Source organism: Hetaerina americana, unplaced genomic scaffold, assembly GCF_022747635.1.
Source record: "Hetaerina americana unplaced genomic scaffold, ioHetAmer1.1.p SCAF_93, whole genome shotgun sequence".
Classification (NCBI taxonomy): Eukaryota; Metazoa; Arthropoda; class Insecta; order Odonata; family Calopterygidae; genus Hetaerina; species Hetaerina americana.
In genome coordinates, this window is record NW_027287572.1 from 138,053 (window position 1) to 157,500 (window position 19,448).

Sequence of the window (19,448 nt, forward strand, 5' to 3'; positions counted from 1 at the left end):
CTATCAAATGTTTCCCTGCCGGAACACACGCAATTATGTCCTCTAACTGACCATATATCTTATCGACCTCTTCTTCTTTATGGTTGCTCGGTGGCATGTATACCTGAATAATAACCAAGTTCGTCGGTTGTGCTTTTATCGCTACTAGTAATAGTCTATCCGTTGCCTGTTTTTTGTTGACTATGCTTCTTCCTACCTCTTTATTTAATACTATGGCAACCCCTCGTTGGTTCTCGTCCCTGCCGCTGTATACTATTCTATAATTATCACTTCAGTAATCCCCGCTATCCTTCCATCTCACCTCGCATAGGCCTAAAATATCTATTTTTCCCCTTACCATATCTCGCTTAACATTCTCCAGTTTCCCTGTTCTCATCATTGTCCTAACATTCCACGTTCCTATTCTAACTACCTTGGTCTTCTTCTCCTGCGTATTCTGTCCTTCTGCTGCTGTTATTCCCTTTATAAGGGTTTCGTGGGATGACGACCGCGGAGGCCTTGCCTCCCCCGCTGCCGGGCACGACTCACGGCCGTTTGGGCCGAGTCCCGTAGTTGCCAGGACTCAAAATCTCTGTATAGTCCATCATGTTAATCTTGGGAATGATAATTGAGGTGGTTTCCCGTTGCCTTCCTCAATAGTGTTTTTAAGGTGACACCATCAGTTACTGGCCGCCCCGCTGGGGTCAGACGCCATTGCAGCCGCCTCTCTGAGGAACAGACGCTGCGTGGACTACCTTTTGTCTGGCTCCTAACCTTCGACCTATCTGGCATGGGTGACCCTACCAGGAGCAATTATTACTACTCCCGCCAGCACAAGCCCTTCCGCCACGTTAAGGTTGTAGTCCAGGGGAGGGTCAGCAGGGTTACATAAGTGAAAACTATGTACTATAAGAACCCACCATATTTGTAAACAATGGATACATTGAATGTCCATTTGCTCTGTGTTCACCATCCTCTAGTTGAGCTAGTTTTTTTACACAATTTATGTATTCAATGTATAAAATGTTCACCCTTACTAGAAGCAATAACTTTTGATGTCAAATGTCCTCATTGCAGAAGGACAAATTTATTCTATATCAAGCACTGCCAATGAAACGTTTCATTATATTCACCTGTTACAAGGATGTTACGCTCATTTAATCCTCTTAGCTCAAATGTTGATTTGCATGGTGATAATTAGTCAAAATTTAACATGAAATTCAGAGAAAATATAATGAAAATTATGCCAATCCACCAGGAATTAGTTTATTCCGTGCATTAAACTTAATTAAAATAACTAGTAGATGTATAGATAGGAAATAACATATAGAATTAAAAAAATAGTCGTTCTCTTAACAATTAGTTGAGTGTTAATTAATATTTTGTCATTTTACACCCTTTTGTGGAATATGCCATGTGATAACTACTGTAACTTAAGCATTTGCCCCCCCCCTGCGGGTAGGGGGATAGAGAATACTCCCGCAGTATCCCTGCTTGTCGTAAGAGGCGACTAAAAGGGCGGGGAGAAAACTCCGAAAACAAACCCCAAGCCAGCAAGGGATGCGTCCGGACAGTGCTGTGGATCCACTCTCTGTGAGCGGTCATACCATCTGGCCTGCGATCCGCCCAGGTGTTTGCCGTGCCTGGAGACCCGTAAGGGAGAGAAGGAGGGTGATCTTTCTGGTTCCCAACAGGGTTTCGGATGCCCCGTATGGACCGGAGAGCGATATTCCTCTTCGGCCCCGGATTTCGCGTAAACGGGAGGCCGGGGGCTAGCCACTCCCGGTTAATCGGCTCCCGTCGCGTTTTCGCTCCGGTGGCGAGTGCCAAGGTTGTAGGGGTCTGCGTAGGGAGGTCGGAGATGTAAGGGTTTTGGTGGGCCCTTGCACCGAAGATCCACCCCGAAACAGACAAACCACTCCTGAAGCGCTATATCCCTCGAATTAACCCTGGCGACCGCTCCGGTTCGGCGGAGCGGCGTCCCAAATGTGTGGCTCCGTGGCGGGTGGGGAGGCCGAGGGACGAATCATTTATTATTATGGAGGAAAAATCTTTTCCACCCCTCAAAAGATCCCGTCCGGACACTGGCGGGAGAGATAAGTGTATTGGCACATGTAAGCGTTATTTAATTCTGTCGTGTGTAAAGGAAGGTGAGACCTTGAAAAAGGTTTCTCCTTTCTTAATTCGCAGAGTGTTGTCACAGATTGTGCGTGGGGACCCAAAGAGCGTGAAGAACCTCAGGGATGGTACACTTCTTATAGATACCCTGAACGATAAACAGAGCGAAAAGCTACTATCAATGGGAATGCTCCATGACATTCCGATAAAGGTGGAGGTGCACCGCACTCTTAACACCTGTCGGGGAGTTATCAGTCACTACGACCTCCTATACGTGGACATCGAAGAAATCAAGAGAGAAATGTTCTCTCAGGGAGTGACTGATTGTCGTCGACTCACCACGAGGCGCAACGGAGAAAACGTTGACAGAAACTCCGTAATCTTGACATTTGCGCGTGATAGACTACCCGACAAGGTGTTTGTGGGCTATGAATCGGTACCAGTGAGGCCATTCATTCCAAATCCCGAGCGCTGTTTCAAGTGCCAACGGTTCGGCCATGTCGCGTCGCGCTGCGAGGGCAAGGCCACCTGCCCGCGCTGTGGCAAAGACGCGGACGAGGATAAAGATTGCTCTTCGGTACCTCTTTGTGTCAATTGCAAGGGTACACACCCAGTGTACTCTCGCGATTGCCCAAAGATGAAAGAAGAAAGGAAGGTCATGGAGATTAAAACATTAGAAAAAATCCCATATGCGGAAGCGAGGAGAAAATACAGGGCGCTAATCGCCCCAACTTTCTCCCGGTCCTTCGCTTCCGTTGCGACCACGCCATCTGTAAAGTGTACCATCGCCACGCAGACAGAGATCCCGAAAGAGTCCCCTATCGACACGCAAGCGCCTAAACCCAAAAGGGTGAAAGATATGAAGAGTAAGGTGGACAAGGAGCCACCTACTCCTGTGGGCCCTTCAAAGAAGAGCCCACAAAAGACCACCAAGGGGAACACGCCAAAAGGGCGTGAGAATACACCTTCCCCGCCGCCTCCAGCCAAGCCAAAGAAGCCGGAGGTAATTGAAGAAGACCTGAGTATCTCTGATACTGAGGTCTTCGCAAGCGAGTGGAAGAGGAAACATCGCTTCAAGCGAAACCTCAATAGAGTTGGTTATCTCCCTTTTTAATTAACTTATGTATTTATTTATTCATTAATTTTAATTTTACACTCTAAATGTGTTTCATATTGCAGTGGAACTGCAATGGTTTTTATCGGCACAAGGAGGAGCTGGCCATTTTAATCGAAGATTTTAAACCCTCTTGCATTTGTCTGCAAGAGACACATTTTAAGGCCGAAGACAAGGGTATTCTAAAGGGGTTCACTGTTTTTAGAATGGATGAGCTAAGTGGCCAACGAGCCCAAGGTGGAGTAGCGGTTGCGACTCGTGAGGCCCTTTACACCTCCCGAGTCCAACTGAACTCTCCATTCCAAGCCGTCGCTGTCACGGTACACACCCCTGAGAGGATGACGTTATGTAACGTGTATCTGCCAGAGGGTGCACCGGTGACTCGCCTGAACCTTGAAGCCCTTGTCCGCCAGCTTCCTCAGCCGTTCATTTTGATGGGAGATATTAATGCCCATGATCCTCTCTGGCGAGGGCCAGAAACCCAAAGTAATAGGAGAGGACGAATCTTATCGAACTTTATTGAGGATTTTAACCTGTTTTTATTAAATAGCGGCAAAAAAACCCGCTTTAACAGCTTCAATAGGGAATTCTCAGCAATAGATCTTTGTTTATGCTCGAGAAGTCTAGCCCCAAAGCTGAGCATGTCCACCCACAACGATCTCCGTGGGAGTGACCATTTTCCTCTTCTACTCGTTAAAGAAGACTTTTCGCCCAACATTTCAAAACCTCCGGAAGAGTGGTGTATTAACCGTGCGGACTGGCCGCTTTTCAAGCGTATGTTTATATATAAACATGACGCAATTTTCGACGCGCTGCACAACGTCGAGAAACTAAGTTCAACGCTCTTGGCGGCAGCTACCAAAAGTATCCCTCGTGCGTCCGGGAATCTTAATCGAGCTCCTGTCCCTTGGTGGAACGGGGAATGCGACAGGGCGATCCGGGCGAGGAAGAAAGCGTTGAATATTTTTAAAAAATATCCCACGGCAACTAATCTGGCATCGTACTGCCGCCTGAGAGCGCGAGCTCGAAGGGCCGTCAAGGAGGCCAAGAGGGCTTCCGGGATAGAATTCGTCTCTACCATCAACCATCGCACGCCACTTGGTCGGGTATGGGACAAAGTTAAGAAAATCTCCGGGTCCAAGGGCTCATTTGTCATCTCGCCATTGCTTGTTGCTGGCCGGGTGGTTACTTCACCTGCCAAAATAAGCAACATAGTTGCCAGTCAGTGACGAGGCCAATAGCAGTGACGAGGGCTATGCCGCGGATTTTGCGAACATGAAGAGGCGATGCGAGAGAGTCCCTCTCAATTTTGGTGGAGGCCCTACATCTGAATATTACAATGAGCCTTTCACGCCCTGGGAGCTTAAATCCGCCATCAAAGACTCCCATAACACCTCGCCAGGTGCGGACTAAATCCACAACGCTTTTCTCCGGAACATTCCGGAAACTGCGATTGGGGAGGTCCTAAATACCCTCAACTAACTTTGGAACGAGGGCAGTTTTCCAAATGCCTGGCGAGAGTCCTTCGTGATACCAATCCCGAAACAGGGCAAGGACAAAAATTACCCGAATAACTACCGTCCCATATGTCTCACCAGCTGCCTGTGCAAGGTGATGGAACGGATGGTAAACCGACGTCTGATTTGGTGCTTGGAGAGTCTACACCTGCTCTCCGACGCTCAGTGCGGCTTTTGGCGTGGGAGGTCCACGACATATCATCTGGTACGCACTGAGAACTTCATCCAGGAAGCTTTTCTCCAGCGTCAACACGTCATAGCAGTCTTCTTCGACCTGGAGAAGGCCTATGATAGTGTGTGGCGATGGAGAATCCTTAACACGTTGCACAAGTGGGGATTTAGAGGCAACATGGCCCTATTTACCAGAAATTTTTTAACCAACCGCCTTTTTAAAGTAAGGACTGGGAAGCACTTATCCCGATCTTTTACACAGGAGAACGGGGTACCCCAGGGTTCAGTGCTGAGTGTCACGTTATTTGCCATCGCCATCAACGACGTGCTGGAATACATCAATGCCCCGGTGATGGCATCGCTGTATGTGGACGACCTAGCCATATTCTGCCGGTGGACACGTCTGACAAACGCTTCCAGGCAAGCCCAGGTGACTCTAAACAAACTGGGAGAGTGGTCGCGAAAGAATGGATTTCGTTTCTCCACGGAGAAAACGAAATGCGTGCATTTTCACCGTCTTCGCGGTTATCTCATCACCCCGACCCTAACCCTGTTGGGTAGGATTCTCCCATTTGTGGAGTCCGTCCGCTTTCTCGGCATGATCCTGGACCAAAAGCTGAACTGGCGGGAGCATATTCGCGTATTACGCGAGAAGTGTCGCCAAACCCTCAACGTTTTAAAGTTTTGAACTCACTCCACATGGGGAGCAGACCGCACCACCATGCTTTTATTGTACAGAGGCTTGGTGCGATCGAAACTGGACAATGGTTCCATAGTATATTCTTCAGGGCGAGAGTCTTACTTGAGACCCCTTACATGTGTCCACATTGCTGGGATAGGGTTGGCCACCGGGGCATTTAGAACCAGCCCAGTCCCAAGCTTACTCGCAGACGCAGGGGAGCCTCCGTTGGAAACCCGCAGGATGATTTTAATGGGCAGCTATGCCTGTAAAGTTTTATCAGAGACCAACCACCCTTGTTTTAACATAGTTTTTAACCAACGGTTTTTAGACTTATTTAACAGTCGGAGAAGGGCAACTAGGCCCCTCGCCGTTCATTTTAATGATTTTATTCATGGGGCAAATTTTATATTTCCTCAAATATGCCCCGTCCTATGCTAAGTATCCGCCTTGGTTAGCGCCAAAGCCGGATATTAAATCCATTGCCCATGCACACTGCAAAGCTAAGACGACCGATTCGGAATACCAGCAGCTCTTCAGTGCCGTCCTCGGCTCGCTTTCTGACTTTGTCCCCGTCTACACCGATGGGTCAAAGTCAGAATCTGCATGTGCCTAAGCGGTCGTGTCCCACTACCATGAAGTCGTGAGGAAAAAACTGCACACATCTTGCATTATATTCACAGCCGAGCTAACAGCCATAAGGACGGCCCTAGGAGAAATAAAAGAAAGCAATGGCTCTTTCCTCATCTGCACAGACTCGTTGAGCGCCCTAAAATCTATATCGGTCTTTGCACCTGTGCACCCGATAGTTCAGGTGATCCATTATACCCTCTTGTCCCTTCAGAGAAAGGGGAACAGGGTCTCCTTTATATGGACTCCTGGCCACGTTGGAATAAGAGGTAACGAAAAAGCTGACCAGGCAGCAAAGGAAGCCCTGCGCAAACCCGAGACCGACTCCACCTTGGTTCCTATGGAGGATGCAAAGGCTGCTTTGCGCAATTTGGTTCTGCATCAGTGGAAGGAGGCTTGGCGATCTTTGGAAAATAATAAACTCAGGGCAATAAAACCGGTCGTTTCACCATGGTCCTCTTCCATCCAAAACATTCGGAGGGAAGAGGTCATGATTACGCGCCTGAGATTAGGGCACTCTGCCGTCACTCACTCGTACCTCTTTGCGGAGGTAAAAGAACTGCCCCGCTGCAATGAGTGCCTCGAACCCCTGACAATAAAACATATCCTAACTGAATGTAGAGCATACCAAAGGGCCAGAGACATGCTTCACGTAAGGGGAGACTTAAGTAATATTTTAGGGGATGACTCTGGGTTTATAAATCGAGTCTAAACTTTTTTAAGGGCAACTGGTTTAATGAGGCAGCTATAGTTTTGGATATCATAATTTTAATGCCCTTTGATTTTAACAATTATTTATTTATTTAATCGTATTTATTTATTTATTCCTAATTAAAAAGGAATTGTAGTTCTAGTCATCATGAGTGGTGCAAAATGACCTTAGCTGTCGATGCACCCTGAAACTCTTCAAACTACTACTTAAGCATTTGTCCCTAACAAACAATATTATTATTCAATCATGATTATATATGCCAGGCAAGTTGAGTGCTGATGGGATAGTGAAGACTGACAAACAGGAGGGAACTCAGGGTAATGACGTGAAGGGGGAGCTAAAGGTAATAAGAATATTTGATTGAAGTAAGGGAGGGAAAAGGAATGTGGAGCTGAAAATGTTTTATTGTATTTCAGGGTGTTAGAGTACTTGTTGCCTTGTTTAGCAAGATTTGCAATTAGACATGTGTTTGGTTACAGGATCCATCCAGAATCTACCTTGAGTAGTGTAAAACCCTTAATAATATTAAAAATAGCACCTAGGAGAATGAATGAAAAAAAATGTGATGAAGGCACACAAAATGAGTCTTAAAATGAATCAGTAATGAAAGATGCAATAAATCAACCTTCAGATTACTTCCATTCTTCCATTCATTCTCCCCAGGGTAAGGAATTGGAATTGGAGTGCATGAGAACTTACTTTGCATTCCAATATATCTTGGTAGTTACGACAAATGAGGCCCTCTTCCAGCCCCTCCGGTGCAGAATGCGACCCAGCTGCACTTCCGCCCTAGGCCCTGAGTGTGGGGCTTCAGAAACATCGAACACGTTAATGCCGCTCTCATACGCCAACCGCACCACTTCTTCAGCAACCTCCTCACTCACGCCACTGCCAAAAGTGACCCAGGTGCCTGCGGAACACACACAGAAAAGGCTATGCTTACATACATGTGTCTGCAAATAACATTAATAAAAATGTATCCACTTTGGTAATTCGAACTGTGAACAGCAATAGATCACTAGAATTATCCACTGTAGGTCATTCCAATACAGGATGCCGTGCGTGAGCATGCACACTCGTAGACTCATCAAATCTGGGGGTTTCAAAGTCTTTCTTATGTTGGATGCACAAAGGCTTGTCATTTGGTTATGGGGGAAAAAATTAGCCGATTGTTGGCAAATTGTTTTCATCTCCTACCTAGTGCTCAGCGCAATATTTGACTTTCAGTCAATATCCAGGTTAAGCTTCACTTAAAGTCAGGTCAGATCAATATTTATTTCTGCTCCATCAAAGCACTTATAGTTTTCCTCTTTATATCCATATACTGCATCTTACCCTGTCTTAAAATACACAAAAAAGTTTTCCTCCAGAGATGTCCGTTTTAAATTCCTTAGCCTCCAAATTTAGTTATTCACAAGATTCAATCTGGTTTAAATATCCATTTTCCTACTCTTCCAGGGATCCTTCCAGTAGATGTTGCATTGAGAACACATCTTGTATCAATATAGTACAACACACACCAAAATGGGATGCCAGGACTGTCAAAGGCAATATTAAATGAACTTTTAATCTAATTTTCAATGAGCTCATTTATATGCAATAATTTCAGAGTGTAAAAATCATTCGCCCTGACCGAAATTCGAACCCAGATCCCTCAATATCCGGTGTAGCGTATTCGCCAGTTAAGCTATCGAAGCATCCTCTTGAGCTCTGAAATTTTGGGGGCTTTAAAGGAACAAGATGTTGTGACGAAATACCATACATAAAATGTTACAGGCATTAGTAGTCGTGCGCAGCGTGCCAAAGTCCACGAGGTTCCTTTGGAAGGTCTTAAAACTTAAGTGCAGTGGGTCCTTGTCCATAGAATCGTTGAAGCAGCTTCTATTTGACACCATTTCAACGAATGTAAAACATACAATTAATACGGTGAAATACCTAGGTGTCACATTCACAAAAGACTTAACTTGGGGGACTCACATACGTAAAGTCTGCGGTCAAGCATATAAAAAATTGGGATTCATTAGACGCATTGTCGGCAAAAGTGACTCGAAGGTCAAGGAACGTTGTTACCACGCTCTTGTAAGGCCTCATTTAGAATACGCATGCAACGTGTGGGATCCGAGTGAAAAAGGCCTCATTCGGGAAATTGAGAAGGTTCAACGCCGGGCAGCCCGTTTTGTAAAAAAATCCTACGATAAAACGCAAAGCGTCACCGAAATGCTCATGGATTTGGGGTGGGAATCATTGGCTGAGAGACGATTCAATGCAAGATTGAAATTATTAAATAAATTTAGATCCGCATGTTTCAGCACCGAGGTCTCGCAAATTATTCGTACTCCTACATACGAGGGTCATCCGGAAAGTAGTACCCGTTCGTGAAATAAAGACACAAAAGTAAATATATACAAACATAAAAAATTTTATTTGAAAGAGGATACTTTAAACTACTTCTCAACATAATCTCCAAGCAAATTAAGGCATTTGTCATAACGTGTGACAAGTTTCTGTATTCCTGCTGCATAGTCCTTCGCCGCCAGCTCATTGAGATACGCGAGGGACCCATCTTGCACAAATTTTTGCATAATGCAGATGGTGTTTAACAATTTCATGAACAATTGTTCGAGAAACATTGGGAAAATGCTCACAGATGTCATCAATTGTGACGCGCCGATCGTTCCTCACGAATTCGTCAACTGAGCTCACCAGTTGGTCTGTAATGACAGACGGTCTCCCCGAACGCTCATCGTCGTGTGTGTTCCCCCTCCCCATGTTGAAGTTGCGACACCACCGCCGAACAGACGACTCGTCCATTACATTGTCTCCATACACCTCCTTTAATTGGCGATGAATATCACATGGGCGAACGTTTCTTGCATTGAGGAATTTAATCACTGCCCTCACTTCACAACTGGCGGCGTTCTCAATTTTTTTAAACATTGTAAACAATCACAGAAACAACACAGGCAATGATAGCGTCACGCAACTTGGCTCAGAGAAGGCAGACAAGCCACTGAAGCTATCTGACCTCGTCCAGCGGCTACTCGCGTCGTCAGCACTTCATGCGGCACGAACGGGTACTACTTTCCGGATGACCCTCGTACATTAGTCGCTTGGATCATGCATATAAAATTCGGGAAATAGATGCCAGAACTAGCCGACTCAAGGACTCCTTCTTCCCACGGACAATACGAGATAGCAACTGCAGGGTTATAGATAGCAAAAATTCCACTTGCCACCCTCAGCGTCTAAAAAATAATTAGTTGTATTTAAATGCATGCTCTTCCACTAACCTTATGTGTTTTGCTATAATAACCCATTCTTTCCGAATGACCTCATTCATGTTATGTTCATCTGTTTTTAAGTTTCCCTTTCAATCCCTCGTCCCTCTCCGCGGGGGCAAATTCCTGCTACCTGCAACGTTGGGTCGCATTCCCTGCCATTTAGAGACTCTTTGGGGGTAGAGTGTTTCGTGGTGCATTTTCATGTGGTAGTGATGTTTCAATTTCTTGCTTGTTGTGTCCTGGCTTCCGTGTTGTAGGATGGCTTTCGTGCTGCATCATGGGGTGCAGTATTTTAGTTGTTTTGCGGTACATGTGTTTGCATGAGCATTGGATGAAGGGATTTTTGCATGAGTGTGTGCGCTGCTGTGGGTGTAATTTTCCGTGTTGTTTTTTTGCATGTGGTATTTTTCTTTTTTACGGTTGGTGACCTAACACCCCCCGCCACACGCCCTTGCGGCGGCTTGCGGGGTATTATGTAGATGTAGATGTACCATTTGTAATAGTAATGAGGATATTCTCAATGCAGATGGAAACAAAGTGACAATATAGAAAGAGTATGTAAATAAGATTTTTGACGGAAAGAAATGCACCCGAGAATACGGGAAAAAGAGATTACTACCAACAATTCTAAGAAAGGGGACTATCCTTAGATCTGAACATAACACTGCAGTCAAAGGGAAACCAAGCAGAAACAAGGATACAAGCATAAAAGGAGCGGTCATCGAAAGATTAGTCCTGGGAAGCTGGGTGCGTTAGGATGGGGTAATTAAGGAAGACGGGAGATTTGATGGAATAGCGTTGGCTGACTAACCAGCTAAAGCTTGGTCATCAGCAAACCTACCTGATTTTACGAACTCTCCCCCGACTTTCCTTCATACCTCCAGTTCTTCCCAAGCCTCTTTAATCATTTCCTCTACATACAGGTTAAACAGACACTGTGATAATGGGCAACCCTGACTTACACCTCTTCCTTACACTGCCCATCCGGACTCTTCGCTCCACACTTTCACCTGAGCAGTCTGAGACATTTACATGTTGCAGGATATTGAGGAATAGATTGGAGGGAAAGGAGGATAATCCACAACCTGAACAACAACCTAATGATTAAAGAGGCATGGGAAGAACGGGAGATAGGAATGAAAGTGGGCGGGGAATTCGTGAAATCAGTTAGTTTCGCTGATGGCCAAGCTTAAGTTTGTCATTCAGTCAAGGGTTTGCAAGCATTGCTGAGTGAATTGCAAATTAAGTGTGACAGGTATGGGATGAGAATCAATATTAATTAAACAAAGGTAATGCGATTTTCTAGAAAGGAAAACGCTAAGCTAAACATTAAAATAGGAGGGAAAAAGCAAGACCAAGTAGAACAATTTACATATCTCGGTAGTGTTTTGGACCAACACGGTCAAAGTACTTGGGACGTAAGGAGAAGAATTGCGCTAGGCAAAGAGGCTTTCACAAGGAGGAGGGAGTTGATGACAGGGAAGTTGAGTAAGGATGTTAAGAAAAGACTCGTAAAAACTTTGATATGGAGCCTAGCTATGTACGGCGAAGAAACGTGGTCATTGAAGCAGAAGGATAGACGTAGACTGGAGGCTTTTGAAATGTGGGTGTGGAGAAGAATGGAGAAGGTGAAATGGACAGAGAAGAAAACAAATGAGGAAGTATTTGGTATGGTGGGCGAGGAGAGGGGTTTGTTGGGAGAAATCCTATGGAGGTAGGAAAAGTGGATGAAGGGGGTATTGACCGGCAGTGGGATGTTGAAGACTGTAACAGAGGGGAGAGTGTTAGGCAAACGAGGAAAGGGAAGGAACAGGATAGGGATATTGGACGGGTTGAAGGGAGGAAGAAAGTACTCAGAGATGTAGAGGGGTCTGAGGTAGAGTAGGATACTGGTTTTATATTTTGTTAGGAAGCACAAGATATTTATCTAGTAGCTGTGTCCATCCAAAACCTACCTTAACCGGTAGATTACCTAATAATAATAATATATATGTATGTGATGTTGAAGCACCCATGAGAGGTGTATTTTTGGACGGTAAACTGGAACTTAAAGTACAAATAGAAAACGCGTAAAAGGATGCTTACTTTTCAGTCTCACTCACGGTAAATATATATGTTTATACATATACATATTAATATTTTTATATTTATTTGTTTCTTTATTTATTTTGCTTCGAATTTACACTCGCTTCTAATCGGTCGTATTTTTATGGGTAATTTTTTCACTCCTACCCATAGCAAGGAAACGTTACAATAATTTGAAAATAAATTGCTGAATACAAATCGTTAGAAAATAATTTATCAATTTGATAAATTACTAACGAATTTTTAAAGAAGAAATTCTAAAACGAAAAAATATCCCATGAAAGACTTTGTAAATATGTAACCCACGAAATAGGAATTTTTTTGCGGTAAAAGGGGTCAGCATTTTACCCAGAACGACTAAAAGGAATTTTGATTTTAAGACGAGATTATTTGATGCCTGTTCCTTTGATTGCACACACTCAATCCTATAGAGCATTTTCGATCCTGTAATCGAAAATGCCCTCACGCTTCTGTGTAAACGCATCAAGCGTAGTCCGAAGTCTCGCCAGCCCTCCGCAGCGCGTTACAACGCGTAAGAGATATAGTAGAAGTAAGTTCGCTTGAGGCCGAATGAGTGGCGTGACGACCCAGATGAGATTTGAACCCGCGACCTTTAGAGATATTTGGCATGTGGACCTCTAGCGAGGGGCCAACCTGCAATTGGTGTATTTATAGTGGATATAAGGGACGAGAGAAGTACTCCGCGTCAAAATAGGAGACGCGGCAACTCTCTCCTCCGATTACCCGTTCGCCCTCTGCATCATCGCCTCTTAACGTGTAACGGCAGAAGTTAATGCGACACTCTCCGATGGCAATCGGTTTTTAACAATTTTTTCATGCTTCAACAATTTTTAAATGTTTAGTACATTGTTTGGGAAGACAAGTTTCCTTTTGAACAAGCCAAGAAAGCTATACATTGTAGTCGCTGATTGTTTTTCGTAAAATATCGGAATCATGAAAAGACAGCTGAAGTCAAGGGTACGAAATGTAGAGGAAAATATTTGAGGGGTTTTAATCGATATTCATCATAAGGTGTAAATACAAAAGGAAGTCCATAACAGATAACATTTTAAGCGTGTTGATTTTAGGGTCAATCTTTGCATATTCCGAGGACCGTGAACAAAATAAAATTAAATTAGGTAAAGGTCAAAATTGGAAAGAATAGGCATCTATCATTGAGCCGTATTCACAATAATATTGGCACTTCATGGAGCTTGGCAAATAAAATATTAAGGTGAAAGGCAGTAGTGTTGCTTAGCGGAATAATTCACTGTTGTAGTAATATATGCAAAAAAAGTAAAAATAATAAAATGTTTTTCTTCAAAAGTATAAAAGTGTTTTTTTTACTTCAGTAATATCGTCTCATAACTCCCCATTCTCTTGTGAGCCTTAATTTCGCTGGTTACGATCTGAAATTCTACCTTGCAGTGTCCTTTTATTTGGATTTTAAATAACATTTAAGGAGAATTAAAAATTAAGGAAAATCGCTAGTATCTAACCCCGAGGTGGAGGAAACCCCACCTAGGAGGGAATTGATCCCCCGTCCTCTAGGTTAGCACGCGAGGAAGCTACCTCCCTCTGCTACCGTTTTGTGCTTTTTGTGACTTCATTTGGTGCGCTGTCCCACAATCGCCCTACTAGTGCGCTTCAGAGGTGCTGGGCTGATTGCGTCCGTCCGTCACATGGCCACTCAAGCCACAAGCCTTCACTGGACACTCACTCGATGGAGTATCCCTTTTATACAACCGTAGACACAGTTTATCATACAGATGCAGTATTCCATTCACTCGGAAGAATGGAAGTCTTTGATTTCCATATTGAGAGCTAGGTTGATTTCTTCAAAACACGGAGTTATTGATATTGTTCGAAAAAATCTTAACAGAAACTGTGACTGACAAAAAGTTTCAACATTGAGGTTCATTTTCAGAAAAATTCTTAGTTGTCAATGAAGTAAGTTTATTTGAATAAGTTTCCATCTTGTTTATTTTGAGATTACACTTTTTCATCCTCCCAACCATATTGACTAGTATCAACAGTCTTCTTTTCTCTCTGAAAGTGTGCAAGGTGTGGTCAAGAAAAAGACCGGACTGATTTTATTCTGCGCAAACCGTTCAACGAAACGAAAAGAGACACAGTGCGCCATCTAGCAACACATCTGATGACTAAAACGAGAGGTGTTGTATTTGGTTGCGTCGAGTCGTTACGCAGCAGCAGCAGTACGTGTCTTAACCGGTTCGTTGCCGCGTGCAATGAAGGAGGTAGAGGAACAGCGTGTGTGCGTGAAATTTTGTTTCAAACTTGGCAAAAGCACTACGAAGACATTTAGAATGATTCAGCAAGCCTTTGCCAGTGAACCTATTAGTCAAAGCCAGTTCTTTAAATGGTACAGTCGTTTTAAATCGTGCAAAACCTCGACAGATGAAGATTCGCGAACGGGGCGGCCTTCCACTTCGACAGACCCCAGCCAAGTCACATTGGTGAATGATTTGATGCGGACGAATCGCTCTTTAACTGTCAGGGAAATAGCCGAGAAAGTGAGCATTAGTTTTGAATCCTGTCAGACAATTTTGACAGATATTTTGGGCTTGACGCGCGTCGCATCAAAATTCGTCCCGCGGGTGCTGACTGATGGACAGAGACAAAAAAGTGTGGCCATTTGTCAATTACTCCTGGATCAAGCCAACACCGACCCAAACTTTCTTAAAACCATCGCAACCGGTGACGAAACCTGTTTACGGTTATGATGTTGAGACAAAGGCCCTAGACTTCTCAGAGGAAAGATCCTCATTCTCCGCGACCAAAGAAAGCTCGTATGTCCTGGTCCAATGTGACGGTCATGCTGGTGTTGACTACAGGACAATAAGTTTGATATCCCACGCAGCTAAAGTTACTCTCGGGGTCATTAACAAAAGGATAGGGAGTAGGTCAAATGATTACTTAGGGGATAATCAGTTTGGGTTTAGGAAGGGGAGAGGTACGCGTGATGCCATTGCAGTAATGAGATCACTAATTTAGAGGAATATACGAGGGTCATCCGGAAAGTAGTACCCGTTCGTGCCGCATGAAGTGCTGACGACGCGAGTAGCCGCTGGACGAGGTCAGATAGCTTCAGTGGCTTGTCTGCCTTCTCTGAGCCAAGTTGCGTGACGCTAGCATTGCCTGTGTTGTTTCTGTGATTGTTTACAATGTTTAAAAAAATTGAGAACGCCGCCAGTTGTGAAGTGAGGGCAGTGATTAAATTCCTCAATGCAAGAAACGTTCGCCCATGTGATATTCATCGCCAATTAAAGGAGGTGTATGGAGACAATGTAATGGACGAGTCGTCTGTTCGGCGGTGGTGTCGCAACTTCAACATGGGGAGGGGGAACACACACGACGATGAGCGTTCGGGGGGACCGTCTGTCATTACAGACCAACTGGTGAGCTCAGTTGACGAATTCGTGAGGAACGATCGGCGCGTCACAATTGATGACATCTGTGAGCATTTTCCCAATGTTTCTCGAACAATTGTTCATGAAATTGTTAAACACCATCTGCATTATGCAAAAATTTGTGCAAGATGGGTCCCTCGCGTATCTCAATGAGCTGGCGGCGAAGGACTATGCAGCAGGAATACAGAAACTTGTCACACGTTATGACAAATGCCTTAATTTGCTTGGAGATTATGTTGAGAAGTAGTTTAAAGTATCCTCTTTCAAATAAAATTTTTTATGTTTGTTAATATTTACTTTTGTCTTTTTATTTCACGAACGGGTACTACTTTCCGGATGACCCTCGTAGAATACAATCAGGACGAATTTACCTGTTTCGCAGATTTCTAAAAGGCGTTCGATGGAGTGAATTGGGAAAAACTAAAGAATATATAGCAGAAAATAAAAATAGGTTAGAGGGATTGGGGACTTGAATATTCGAACGAACAATTAATTCGTGCATTATCATAATCTTTGCGTACATTATGAGATATATATGCAGAGGTAATAATATGGAAAGTAAAAAAATTAAAAGCAATGAATAAAAATGTTGAGAAAACGATGAGCTAATAAAATAAAAAAATGTGGTTTAAGTGAAAAGGTCTCGGCCTGACAATGAGAAAATGGTATTTCCAGTAAAAAAATTATTTTATTTCTCTACATAATCTCCCTTGACTTAAACGGCCTTGGTACAGCGTTTCTCCAAGATCAGTAATCCTTCCCGGAAGTGAGAGTCTGGAAGGCCGTGAAAATATCCATCCTTCTCAACTTTATTGGACGCCTCCAAGACACAAATCTCTTCAAGTTTGGGAACAGATGGAAGTCTGAGGGTGCTAAATCAGGAGAATAGGGGGGATGACCCAGCAAATTTTACTCAAAAATCACGTAGTTTTTCCACCGCCAACGCGGCTTTATGAGCAGGTAACAGCAGATTTTCCTGGTGAAAGATGATTTTTTCCTTCTTCAAGCCGGGCCTCTTCTCACGAATTTTGGAGTCCAGCTGGTTGAAAAGGTGGGAGTAATATTTGCCTAGAATTGTTCTGCATTTTTTAAGTTAATCAATTAACAGGATCCCTTCCGCATCCCAAATCACTCGCTCGCTCCCTTAAATCGACCTTACCTGAGACTACCTGCGTGCCTGCTGTTACTTCTGTGCCTCTGTGTTTGTTCTTCCCTAGTGAAGTGGAGTTTAGTATTAGTTTTAATTTTGTGAAAAAGTTTAGTTTATTTAGCTTTTGTTGCTTGTTATTAGTTTCGAATAGCATGGTGGTAATCCTAGTGGGTACTCTTACTGGATTGTGATGGTTTTTGTCCTTCGACTCTGATTGGTTATCGGTGAGTGCTAACTTTTCTTTAATATCTTTTTTCTGTCCTCCGAAAACCAGACCTTTCTCAAGCATCGTTCTTTTCCTCGTAGGCTTCATATTCCATTCCAAAGCGTAACTTACTGATTGAGCTAAATTTAGCTAACCCCTCTTAGAAATTTTAGCATAGTGAATACAGGTCCCCAAGGTACATGTTGGAGAGGATGGTGCGGGAGTCTCGACCGGGGATCGCCGGCGGGAGGCCTCCCCTCGGGAGAGATGGTGCTCGGGGAGGGAATATGAAAACCCACCACGCCCATAGGGGTGCACGGATTCGTCCGAATACAACACGTGCCGGGGCGATTGGAGACCTACCTCGTGTCCCATCTCTCAACGAGGGAGTGTGTCACGTCCGTAGGTCGGACGATTGGAGGGTCGTCTCTCGGGGCAAGGGGAAGGTAACGCTGCGGCGAGGATTGGACTCTGCGGAGGCAGATACCATCACCGTCTCCAAAAGGTACAAGGTGCGGTCAAATGACAGCATCACCGCACCTGCAGCCCCTGACCCTACTCCGAAGGCACTGCCTAGGGTAAGACGTCAGTGAACGGGAAGGGAGGGAATGGTAGTAATAGGTAGCTCGAATGTCCGCCGTGTAGTAGTCCCATTGAGGGAAAGGGCGCGCCGCGTAGGCGTCGATCAAGGTGTGACCGCCTGGTGTATACCAGGCGAAGGAGTCCCTCAGGTGACGAAGGCAATCGAGGCGGCGGTCAAAGGCACGAAGTGCTCTAGGCTGCAAGTCGTGGCCCATGTGGGCACCACACGAAAATCAAGTTTACCCATTTTAACGAAAGACGTTTACTGCAACAGCACGCATTGCCGATACAGCAACTTTTTGAAGGAGTCAACCGCTAGTCTGCATTACAATTCAGCATCTGCAGAGCGTAAAAATCATTCGACGTGACCTCGATATTTGAAACTTGTCTCACGAACGAAAAAGCCGTGCATCCAAGCAGTAATAATACATTTTCGCTGATTTGAACGCCATCTCTGTGCTAGGCCGAGATATTTTCAATTTTCCCTCGTATGTAAGGTGAATGTAAAAATTCAGTCGTAATAAAAGGCAAATACATTATTGAATGTCAGTGGAATGAATGCTTTCGAGGTACTCAAGGAGGATTCAAGCGTTGACATCGCCAGATGCGGCGGGCCACGTTTTCACGAGAGACTTTTCGGGTTGTTTCGGAGGATCGATCTTCCCTCTGGCGCCTTCATCAATAGAGCGTGGACCGCAGAAGTGGCGCGGTTGGGTGGCAAGATATTCCACCCGCCCCCTTCGCAGAATTGCCATCCTGCGGTCTCGTCGCTATAGCTTACAGGTTGATCACGTGGTCCTAACAAGCGTTTGCGGTTTCAAACCATCCCCCGCCTTCCACACACTCGCGCTCGCCGAAAATCTTTAACGACCTCCCACCGGTGCCGAAGACCACCCCCTCCATTCTCTCTCTCCCACATTGAACACTCTCCAATGCGGTGCACTGCGACCAAAAGTCCGTCGACTTTCCCTTTTGCGAGGTTACCAACCCCATGCACACGGGCTCTTGGAAAAAGAGGACAAAAAGGAGTTGGTATCCGGCGAGGAAAATATAAACGACGGACATTGGAAGAAACTAAAATAAGATCCCACTATAAATCAAGGATATCTTTGCCAAACTGTTGATACCTAAGGCCAGCATTAAACATCCTGCGCAACATGGATGAATAAGATATAATCAAGTTTATGCTAAATTGTTCACATTCATGGTCCGACTATATTCAATGTAAGTCATTAAACAAAGGTAATGAGCTCCCATAGAAAAAGCAAGTCTCGGTTAGTTTTAAGATTCAATGGTCATAAAAGAGATTAGGTAGAACCATCATTTATTTACGGTTCTTCCTCCCTTCATCCCATCCAACATCGCTATCCTGTTCCTTCCCTTTCCTCGTTTGCCTAACATTCTACGCTCAATTAGAGTCTTCAACATCCCGCTGCGGGTCAATACCCCCTTCATCCACTTTTCATACCTCCATAGGATTTCTCCAAACTAACCCCTCTCTTCGCCCACCATACCAAGTACTTCCTCATTTGTTTTCTTCTCTGTTCATTTCACCTTCTCCATTCTCCTCCACACCCACATTTCAAAAGCCTCCAGTTCACGTCTATTGTCCTGCTTCAATGACCACGTTTCCGCACCGTACACAGCTACGCACCATATCAAAGTTTTTACGAGTCTTTTCTTAAAATCCTTACTCAACGTCCCTATCGTCAACTCCCTCCTCCTTGTGAAAGCCTCTTTGCCAAATGCAATTCTTCTCCTTGCGTCTCTACTACTTTGACCGTGTTGGTCCAA

At 44.5% G+C, this 19,448-nt stretch overlaps 1 protein-coding gene across 1 annotated transcript in view; it reads right to left on the reverse strand.

Moving 5' to 3' along the window:
• Positions 1 to 19,448, reverse strand: part of Hk (potassium voltage-gated channel subfamily A regulatory beta subunit hyperkinetic) — a 69,517-nt gene that overhangs the window by 33,448 nt on the left and 16,621 nt on the right. Inside the window, exon 2 of the mRNA XM_071598280.1 lies at positions 7,620 to 7,830. The gene's annotated coding sequence lies outside the window, so the exon portion shown is untranslated. The remainder of the gene's footprint in view (positions 1 to 7,619; positions 7,831 to 19,448) is intronic.